Genomic DNA, 12,221 nt, shown 5'->3' on the forward strand with positions numbered 1-12,221 from the left:
AAGATTATTGAGCACAAGTGACGTTAATGTTACATATTTTTTTAAATGGATAAACATGTGAAATCGTTAAGTCTAGAGAAAAGACAAGGAAACTTTAAATAGTGGAAATAATCTTAGCTTTTCAGTGACCTGTAAGTAATCTTATGCACATATCTCAGGATGTAAAGGGTTTTTGGTGTTCTAGGCCCGTCTTGCATAGGCTAAGCTTCATAAGGAGTCAGAAGAAAAGTTTTTTGGTTATTAAAAAGTTTGGTTCTTAGGAAGGCAGCTATCACATTGGTGAGTTAGTCAAATATTATTATATTAAACAGGCCTAGTTTCTAAACCATCCTATAATTTTTAGTTGAAAAAAATTTAGAATGATTAGGCCAATACCTATAGCCTTTTATACAGTCTATATTTGTTGAGATTGCTATTTAAACTGGATTTTTAAGGTAAAGTAGGGGTAAAATTTTACTTTAGCTACTTTTGGATATCTTTGAAAGAGGTTAGGCTAGGAAAATGAAACTTTCAGGGATGTGTCTACAGGCTAAAGTATGTCCCAGGAAGGTATTTTGAGGTACCTACCTCTACTTCTTTTCCCTGTTGAGGATCTTGGAATTTTTGGGTTTCTTATATTTTGGTTATCAGTTTCTTTTTCTCTGGCCTACAATTCCTGTTGATTGAGTAGAAGTTTAAGTCATAACACTGTTTTTTTTCTAATTGTAGAAATAATCTTTTATGCCACCTCATTATAGGTTAAATATATGGCTTATATTATTTATTCTCCATGAATTTTGGTTTTATTTGATTTCATTGATGTCAGTTGTTTTCTGTTAAAAATACATTTATTTTTTTACATCAAGCTTCTTCTTTTGTGAAAAAATTTGAACTGTTTTTCTTTTTACACATTGTATAAAATGTAAAGGAATACCTGGCCCTTCATTTCATAGATTCAACTAAAAGTCTTTGAGGCATCTTATATCAAAATACATCTGACACATTTTAATGGTTTTGTTTTTAGATGACATAGGACACCATTAAAGTTTTACATTTGCTTTGCTAAAAATTGTCTTAAAAGGTGCCAAGTTTAGAGAATTGTGTTAATATTCTTCTTGCTGATTTTTAAAATTCCTTCTGTTTAAAGCAATTTAGAGAGATTCTGAGCCAACCATGGGTATATTGTTGTCACAAATGATTTTTCTCAAATGGGCTGGTGGAAACCAAATAGAACATATAGTTTCTCTTTTTTTATTATTTCAAGACTAGAATATCACAAAACTAAGCATTCATATTGCTGATTGTATCTTAAGTAAATGCAATCCCTGATGAAGTTTTGTTGATACCTGTTTTAAAATTTATTTGTCTTAATAAAATATTGTTTGTGAGACAGTTAATAACATATTGTTTGTGGGACAGCAGTGAAAAATGGGAGCAACTATGACTTGAGTTGTTTTTTTTTTCAATATTTTCTTTTTCCAAATATTTTTTTCTTGTCTGGTGACATTTTTGTTCCTTCCTAAGTGGCTGGGACTCTAGGTTGAGAATCCTTTATGCAAAGGGCACAGGTTTAATTCCTGGCATTAGCAGTTTATTTGGTTTGGGACAATGGTCAGTCATGTGACTCTGGAAGTTCAGCTGGAATTGGCCCAAACTTAACAGGTTACCTAGAGAAATCTGGGGCCAGTAAGCAGAAAGGGTATGCAAAAGCATAGGATGACTGGCCCCTAGCTTCCTATTGCACTTCTTGGCTAAAGGACCTCCTGGTCTTTTACTGCACTTCTGACTTAGCCATAGAAGCTTTCTTTTAAACCCATTAAATATAAGTACAAAGGAAGAACTGCCAGTAAGGTGGTCCTTCCTTTTCAATGAATTGTTGATGTACAGACAAGAGTGTAGGTCATAAGAGGTGGCTGGTGAGTGTTTTGCATGGTTTCAAAATTTAAGGCAATTGCTCAGGTTGGCAACTGAGCACAACAGTAAAATTTTGTGAATGTTATATTTATGCAATGCCAAGCATTTTACAGTTAATCTTCATTGCTTTGTTTTAATTGTCATAGGACTTAGTGTATTAAAACCTACTTATGTCCATCCATTTTCTTTTAAACAGAGAGTAGTTCTATGTTTCCTAGCTTCAATAAATTTATATGCAATTTTGAGACAAGGGTTACAAAGTAGATCAAAACTTGCAAATGGAACTGTGGTATGACTAATTAATTTGTAAGAAATGCATATCAATTTAAAGATCAAAAAAATCATGTAGAAAACAAACAAGACAAATAAATAAAAGTATCCCTTTACATCCATTTAATGAAGTGTAACAAATGCAGATCTTCCCTAAGATTGAAATGAACAAAGCTTCAATAATGAATCTGTTTTCTTTAAACAGACTGAAGGGACAAACCTCCAAGCTATGACAAATTCAATCTATCTTTTGTTTTCAATGGGAACTTTCTTTGGATTTTTTTTTCAGCCAACTAAAAACAGTAGGGACAGGATCAGGTATAAGTGACCTTCCACTTAGCCTTCATACCCAGGGGAAAATCGTGCAGCTATGCTAATAATTGGTAAATTTCATATTTTTCATATTTTTGATTTACAAATAAAGTGAACATACCCCTTGATGCCTTTTTTATGTTCTTTACAAACATAATAAGTGCTTCAATTGCAAGTTTTTGAGCTCTTGAAAATGACCAAAATATACCCAAATAGTTTTTAGGTAGAAAAAAGCTTAAAACATTGGTCTCAAACTTACTGTTTCATTATTAAGCCATTTTTTTAATGTTGTATAATCTATGAGCACTGATTTTCCACAGTTAAGTTGAATTAATAAATTTTACAATATTATGCTGTTTTTCTTCTTCTTTGGTGCCAACTTTTCAATTAAAGGATGTGTTTGGTCATTTTTGACAAAGCAATTATTAGGCCTATATTTATGAAGAACATACAAAAAGGTATTAAGTGGTATATTCACAATATTTGTAAGTCAAAACAAGAACAACAAAAAATTTACCCCTAACATGCCTAATTTGCAAATATATAGCCCAAATTATATATTTCCAATGTTTTCTGCCATATTTTACTTGTTTTTTCAGTTCTTGTTTTGCCACAGTTGCTTTAATTAACAGGTACTAGGGTTGAGGGATAGATTGGCAAAATCAATAGAAAATTCTAGTTAATTGACTTCTTGCTATCTTGGAAAGGGTTTAGGTTAGGAAAATGAAACTTTCAGGGATGGGTCTACAGGCTAAAGTATGTCCCGGGAAGGTATTTTAAAGTACCCACCTCCACTCCTTCTCCCTCTAGAGGGCCCTGAAATTCGCCTATATAACAGGTCTATACCTATTGAAATTTTGACAAAACAACATTTTACCTTAATTTTCAGTTACTAGTTGCTTTTTCTCTGCCTTTAGCTCTGAAAATGCAAGTCCTGTTATTTGAGTAGAATTCTGAGCCATATCAATTTTTTTTCAAAATTTAGGAAATTTACATATCTTTAAGACCTTATGAAACTGATTTGAGCAAAGTTATGAAGCTGAAAACAATTTAGTTGTACTTCAATTAAGCAGAAGATCTATTTTGCAAGGTTTCACTTTTATAACACACATACTTTTAAAGGTCATCAAAGGTCAGGGCCCTCTAGAGGGAGAAGGAGTGGAGGTAGTTGCTTCAAAATACCTTCTTGGGACATACTTTAGTCTGTAGATTCATCCCTGAAAGTTTCATTTTGCTAACCTAAACCCTTTCTGAGATAGCAAGAAGTCAATTAACTAGAATTTTACCAAAATATGTAATTTCAGCTATAGATTTCCATATTAGAAGGTTTGGAGCTAAAGTAGAGCAGGGCTGCATGTAGTAAAATGTGTCAGCTATAATTATTATGTAAACTACAAAGAATCATCTTTTTTTAACAGGTTTTCTTCTATAGGTGTACAGGTCCTTCTCTTGGCTTATACCACATCAAGCATTATATAACCAGAGAAGAATAAGTAGCAAAAAGCTATATATACATAAGCACATGTTATTTAATTTAGAGTTAAGAGAAAGGAGAACTTTTCTCTTAACTCTAAATTTTAAAACAGTAAAAAACTTTAGCGTAAAGAGCGGGGCGTTGAGAAGGAAAAGCCCCTTTCATATACGGAGTAATTTCTGTTTGTTTTAAGTTTTAATGTCGCTCCTTACTTTCATTTAAAAAACTTGTTTTTTTATTTAATTTCTGAACGTTTTTGAATCAATGCATGTTTTGATTTTCGCTCTCCGCAGAGGAATAATTAAAACGAAATTTGTACATTTATTTATTATTATTATTCCTTTCTCTTAACTCTAAATTTTAAAACAGTAAAAAACTTTAGCGTAAAGAGCGGGGCGTTGAGAAGGAAAAGCCCCTTTCATATACGGAGTAATTTCTGTTCGTTTTAAGTTTTAATGTTGCTCCTTACTTTCATTTAAAAAACTTGTTTTTTTATTTAATTTCTGAACGTTTTTGAATCAATGCATGTTTTGATTTTCGCTCTCCGCAGAGGAATAATTAAAACGAAATTTGTACATTTATTTTTTTTTGGCTAAATGGCTTTTTCATAATTTTGATCGAATGATTTTGAGAAAGAAAGAGCAGAGGAGAAAGCCTAGTTGCCCTCCGATTTTCGGTTAATTAAAAAGGCAACTAGAACTTTTAATTTTTTACGAATCTTTTTATAAGTAAAAGATATATGTAACTTATAAATTAGCTTACGTAAAGAACTTTTGTATTCTCATGTTTTTATTACATATATGAGGGGGTTTGCCCCCTCGTCAGTACCTCGCTCTTTATACTAAAGCTTAAATTTTGTCCCAATTCATTAAGAATGACCCCTGAATCACAAAAGCCGCAGAATAAATAGTTGAAATTACTAAAAATACTTTAGCGTAAAGAGCGAGGTATTAGGAGGAGGTGAGCTCCTCATATGGGTAATAATTTCTGTTCGTTTTAAGTTTTAATGCTGCTGCTTACTTCCACTTATTCATATTTATTTTTTCATTGTTTTTTTTAAGTAATGCTAGTAAATCCCGCGTTCCCTTCATGGAAATTTTCTTCCCCTATGACAAATTCCTCGATGGAAAGTTCCCCCAGCATATCCCCCTCTTCTCAACCCCTGCCTCCAACCAAAAAATCCTCCTGAAAATGCCTGTACACTTTCCAATAACCATTACTATATGTAAGCACTGGTCAAAGGTTTGAACTTGTAACCCTCCCACGGGGACTGTGGGGGAGTAAGTCGTCCCCAAAGACATAGTTTTAAGGTTTTTCGACTACGCTGAATAAAATGGCTATCTCAGAATTTTGATCCGTTGACTTTGGGAAAATAATTAGCGTGGGAGGGGGCCTAGGCGCCCTCCAGTTTATTGGTCACTTAAAAAGGGCACTAGAACTTTTCATTTCAGTTAGAATGAGCCCACTCGCATTATTCTAGGACAACTGGGTCGATACGATCACCCCTGGAAAAAAAAAAAATAAAAATAAACACGCATCCGTGATCTGCCTTCTAGCAAAAAATACAAAATTCCACATCTTTGCAGATAGGAGCTTGAAACTTATACAGAAGGGTTCTCTGATACGCTGAATCTAATGGTGTGATTTTCGTTAAGATTTAAGATAAAATCTAATGGTGTGATTTTCGTTAAGATTAAAATAGGGGGTGTTTCCCCCTATTTTCTAAAATAAAACAAATTTTCTCAGGCTCGTAACTTTTGATGGGTAAGACTAAACTTGATGAAACTTATATATTTAAAATCAGCATTAAAATGCGATTCTTTTGATTTAGCTATTGGTACCAAAATTCCATTTTTTAGAGTTTTGGTTACTATTGAGCCGGGTCGCTCCTTACTACAGTTCGTTACCACGAACTGTTTGAATACGGTCAGTCAGCCGGGTACCCAAAACAATCCATTGGGAATTTCTTTAGAAATCATCAAGTAAATCTTCATCCACTTTTTGGAGCACTCATACTCCAGAACCATATTTGACCACTGTCATCACTGTACCTTCCATATTCTAATCTTGGTTTTCAAACTTGTCTTCCTATTATTCCAAACTTTTTTTAACTGTGAAAGAAAACCTGAGCCTCGGCTAATATACTTTTAATATCTTTGCTGCTCCCACCATCTTTACTAATGACACTACCAAGGTAAATGAGCCTGCCCACCTAATCAATCTTTTTGTTATCCAGCGTCACCTTTTCGTCTTTGCTTATTCCTAGCCGTGACTTGTCTTCTTAACATAAATTTTTAAACCTACTCTAACCCCTTGAACTGGCAAAACCTATAAAAGTTCACTCCTCTCACACTTTCATCTAGGATCCTCCCCAGTTGATTCTGTGGTTTCCCATTGCCTTTCCTAAGTTCCTTAAGACGAAGTCCATTAAAATGATCCATAAAAAGGGGGATAGAACACAACCATACTTAACTCCTGATTTAATAAAAAACCAACTGCTATTCTCGTTTCCTATCTTAACCGCAGCAGTGTTATTCTTGTACATAGCACTAATCCCTTTAATGTATTTGTCTGGTATGCCATACAAGGATAAGACCTTAGCTAAAGCTCTTCTATCAACAAAAATTAATACTTGCTTATAATCTATAAAACTAAGGACCAAAGGTGTTATAAACTAAGGGACTTCTCAATTATGAACCTGAAAGTGAAAATTAGGTCGACACATCTACCTCTTTAAATCGCTCTGTCCTCCTCTTAAAACTTTTTCAACAACATCTTGTCAACGTTTCGTATTACCAAGTAATTTTCTACTTACAGAGACCTGACTAATGCCTCGATAATTACGACACTCACTTTTATTACATTTCTCAGACAGTGTTTTAATTCAGCTTTTCCTAAAATCGTTAGGTGCTTCCCCTTTTTCAAAATCATATTCATAATCTTCAGTACCTTATTTCTGACCTCAGAGCCACCATATTTATAAAACTCATTTACCACACTATAAGTACCTGGAGCCTTAGTATTTATTTATTTATTTATTAATACCAAATACGGTAAGCTTTCAAGCTTGTTGCACCAAACATACTGCTAGTTTTGTTCTGAATGTTCAACCCGTTTCTTTTTATATTTTAATCTTTTCGTATTGTCGCTAATTCTTCCTCACAAAATAAATCTTCCTTCACATCCAAGGTATCACAAACTTTTTCATTTTCCTCTATATCTTTTCCTGCAGCTGTTTCTCGGTTTAGCACATTCTCAAAATGTTCCGCCCGTTTCTCTTTAACTCTTTCCTTATCACTAATATTTTCCCCGTTCCTATCTTTTACTGGGACAAGTCTGGATTGACGACACCCCCTTAATTTATTAACATGCCAGTACACTATTTTACTATTATGCCGTCTAGCTGCATCTTCCAGATCGTTGGCAGTTTTATCCATGGTCTCCACTCAATACCTCCTTAGTTCATATTTGAATAGTTTCTCCGCTTTCTTTATATTCCTCTTGTTTTCATATTATCTATCACTCAGATAACTCTTGTACAAACCCCTTCTCCTTTTTATTAAACATAAACTTGTTTCACTAGTATTCCTAGCTACAGTTTTAACTTTCTTTCCCAAGACACCATAAGCAACTTCACAAATTGTTTTCTAAAATTATTCCAACTATCTTCCACATTGTCAAATTTGAAACTCTTAAGTTTAATATTCAACTGTTCCTGGAAAGTTTCTATCAAATTCTCATCCTGGAATTCACCAACATCATAACTCCACGGGAGGTAGTTACCTTTCCGAAATTTCAGCTTTGAATAAACCCTAGACACAACTAGATGGTTATTTTTACTTTTAATATCAATAACAGCACTCCTCTATACCCTAGTATCTTGTATTGATCCTACCAGTCTTCATTTTGCATAAGCATAAGTAATAAGGTTTGCTGCCTTACAAATCACGTGAATAACATGTCAACTTAAGGGGCATTTAATGACCAAACATCTTATTGTTTATAACTAGATTGCTATACCTGCAAAATTGCAAAAGTCTATAGCCATTACTGTTTTCTTTTCCTACACCAAATTTGAATAGGCTAGGATACCATCTATCCATATTTCTATCCAACTGGGCGTTAAAATTTCCTAGTAAAAACAACATATTTCTACCTGGGACCCTGTCTATTTGCTCCTGGAACTGTAAGTAAAATTCATCGGAGTCACTAGTATCTCCGTCAGTGGGTTCAACAGGAGCATATACTACTATTACTGATACCTTGGACTTTTTAATCATAAAATGAGCAATCAGTATTTTATTATTAATACCTTCCCAGCCTAAACAAGACTTAACAGCTTCCTTATTCATCATAACCCCTATTCCATGTCTATGTACCCCGTCTTTCTTGCCTAAGTAAACTAATTCTATATCACCTGTTTTCTTGCTTCCTACCCCTGGGATATGAGTTTCTGAAACTCCTAATAAGTCCAGTTCGAATCTTCTGAATTCTTTTGTAAAATGTCGATACGATAGTCATCTGTTAACGTCGTAACATTCCAAGTTCGAATTTTAAAAATTGCCTATAACAAAATGCCTGAACTAAGATTTTATCTTCTTTATCTCAGTTTCGGGATAATTTTGTTTCATTTAAGTAATTTATATATTTGATTATTGAAGGCTTTTATTATTTTTTTTTTCAAAAATTACTTCGATTTTGTTAAATTGCGTTCGGATGCTTAATATGGTTTTGAATCAAATCGGATATTCGAGGTTACATAATAAACAAAACTTGAACCCAATTCCCAAAGCAGAATCAACAGCTGTTATTCCACGTAAAGAAGTATTTTGGACTCAATCTATTTCAGATAGGCAGTTATCGAAACCAGTTTTGAACCTGACTTTGGAAATGCTGGACGTGACCTACAACCAAGGTCAATGTCCACATTACAGTTAGGGGACAACACTCATGCGCTGCCTTAGTGAACAACCCTATACCTCCCATGTATTATTTTTTTCCCTTATTCGACTTGAAATTGAAAGTTCAAGCGTTCTTTTTAAGAGTTGACAGCGATTATTTTGTAGCCAGACCCATAATCTGACCTTTTTGCTGTTTCCTCCACCCCTTCTTTCTTAACCAGCTTAATATTGGATAAAAATTTCAATATTATTGTAAGAAATTTAAATTTTTTGGGGCTTCTTTCTTAGTCAAATCAATTTTTTCTAGCTTTCGCGCATTGGGGTCCCTTTGATCTAAATACTTATAGATATGTTCCCCGTTAACTGGATAAAACAGTTTTTGGCCCGTGTTAACATTGCCTGTATCCTGAGCCATCCAGAGCCTTTTTTTATGAGGGATTTCCTGGCTTAAGGACTTCGACTGTAAGTTGACAGCCGTTGAATAAAGAAGGAAGTTTATGGTGCTATTTTGGACTGGATTTTCCAGTAAGAAATTTGGATTTTTTTTTTCGGGCTTCTTTCTTAGCCAAATCAATTTTTTTCTAGCTTTCTTCACGTATTAGGGTCCTTTGGATCTAAATACTTATAGATATATTTCACGTTAACTGGATAAAACACTTTTTGGCCCGTGTTTACATGGCCTGTATCCCAGGCCATCCCGAGCCATTTTTTTGTCATTAGGGTTTTCCTGGCTTAAGGACTTCGACTGTAAGTTGACAGCCATTGGAAAAAAGAAGAAGTTTATGATGCTATTTTGGACTGGACTTTCAGGTCAACCATTTTCTTTGTCTTTGTATTTGTGCAGTAGTGTTCCTTGGGGGAAAAAAAATAGAATTTTTAGATGCCGACATACAAGAAAAATGCTAACTTTTGAGTTATATTTTTCGGGGGGGGGGGGGGGGTCCGTGCCTTCATCCTAATTTTTTTGCATTGGGGTCATCTTGGCTCGATAGCTTCTGGATGTAAGTTCCAAGCTTGGAAAAAATGTCTTGGGATTCTCCTGACCATCAATCCCTATTCTTTTTAAGAGCCGATTTTTGAGGATGTTGTTAATGACCAAATTTCCTAATTTAGGACGCTTGTCCCCCTGGGCTAATATGGATCATACCATTTCCAGAAGAATATTTTTGGAAATTTGACTATTAAGAGACATTGTCACATTGGGCCACTCTAGCTATATCAAAATTTGATACTATGTGGATATTGCATGCAAAAAGGGCACAGCAGATGCATTTGTTGCTCCCAATCAATATTGGTCCTTAAGTAGTTACTAGGAAGTACATAATGCTCAATCCTTATAATGACGTCAGTGGACAAACATGACGTCAGTCGACAAATAACTTATTTTTATATATATACTAGCTGTTGGGGTGGCGCTTCGCGCCACCCCAACACCTAGTTGGTGGGGCGCTTCGCGCCCCCCAAGCCCCCCCGCGCGCGTAAGTCGTCACGCGCCATATTAGTTACGCGCCATTGTAGTTGTGTCCCTGTGTCCCACCTGTGAATATAGATAGATTTATATATGTGTTTCAAACTACGTAAAAATTGCGAATATACAACATTTTTGGCTTTCCCACTACTGGGAGCTTTCCGTTTCCAATTGCCAGCAATTGATCTGAAAATGTTTGACCAGAGTCATCGTTTTGCAATCGGACACGCATATTTGTAGTTAATTTTAATATTTTTACGTGTGCCCATAAATTAGAATTTTTCAGGCAAGCATTCATTTCGTCTGCAGGAGTTAAACTACGTAAAAATTGCAAATATACAACATTCTTGGCTTTCCCATTGTCTGTGCATATACAAAGCCGTATGCACTAATAATGACGTCATATGCAAACGCTCTTTTTACAAACAAACAAACATGCATACACACAACTCGTTTTTATATAGATAGATAGATAGATACAATACAAATTAACTGCGTAAAACTTGCGAATATACAACATTCTTCGCTGTCCAATTGTCGCTGCATATAAATAGATTGTCAGGTTTACAAACCCTCGAACATGCAACGTACAAGTGTCCATGGGAAAACAATCAGTATTAAGATCTATACCACATTTTTCTAGATATTGAGCTTTGTTAATGGTGATTGCAAATGCTAATCGAATTGGGAATTGCAATCTTTTAAATTGAAAAGGCAGATCCGTTGGAATCATGGGAATGCGAGGAATAAGAACAGCCTCACCCTCAAAGGCCCTGTCAAGATTGTGGCCTCTATTAGGTTTTCCATTGTTTTTTTTTTTACGGCAAGTCGCGTGCCATTGCAAAGCTTTGGTGGGTTGATATTTCTTAAAAGTATTATTGGTACGCCTATTTTTAATTGTAGCACGTGTGGTGGAAACCCTGAAAGATCTATGGAATTTAAAAATTCAGATGGATAATTAACCGCTTCATTTGGTTCCAAAACTGTGTCGACTGACTTGTAAAGGACTGCCTGGTCTCGAATCTTGGTCAAAATAATATTGTTGATTTCGTGGACGTCTATATTTTTGGGTGCGAGAATCGCTCTTTCACTTAGCCATTTATTATTTTTATAATTTTTTAGAATATTCGGAAATACTTTTTCAATCAATTCATTCTTGGACGTCACTAAATTACAGAAATCAGCAGGTAGTTGTATACGTCCTGAAATTCAGTCTATCGTATCATAAATGTCTTTTTGTTCCGACGTTAATTTGGAAATGTTATTTTGCACATACGACAATAGATCACTCGTACTGTAACTTTGTTCACGATATTTGTGTCCCGGTATCCCAGTCTGTAATTTCTCTTTGAGTGTCCCGGTCGTTATTTATATTCCCTCTGTCCCGGTCGTCATTTGTGTCCCGGTCTGTAATTTCTCTTTGAGTGTTTTTTCTTTTTAGTATTTTTTAGTTTTTTTTACATTTTTTCTTTTTTTCACTTTTTCTTCTTTATTTTTCAGCGTCACTATGAAATACATATCGCCGAACCTTTGTTTTTTTAACTAAAATCTGGTAGGCATTGATGACCTTATCCAAGTCACAATCCCAAACCCAATCATCATCGCTATCATTTTCAGTTTTGATATGTTTTGACTCTCGCTGTCCAGGTGGATCTTCATCTAACTGCGCGGTTTTGCGTTCTTTAGCCTCAAGCCTGTTCCCTTGCTGTTCTTTTGAATCCTCGGCACGCTTTCTTTTCTGACTTTCTCTGTCAGCAGCAAGTTTTTTGGCATAGACTCTTTGAGCATCTTCATCGGCTTTTGCCATGGTAAGTTCATCAGTCATTGTAAACTTAAACATTAATAGATTTCTACGTGAACATATGTCTTAAATGTCTTGAATGACGTCACCGTCAAAGCAAAA

This window comes from Artemia franciscana, chromosome 5 (genome assembly GCF_032884065.1).
Source record: "Artemia franciscana chromosome 5, ASM3288406v1, whole genome shotgun sequence".
Classification (NCBI taxonomy): Eukaryota; Metazoa; Arthropoda; class Branchiopoda; order Anostraca; family Artemiidae; genus Artemia; species Artemia franciscana.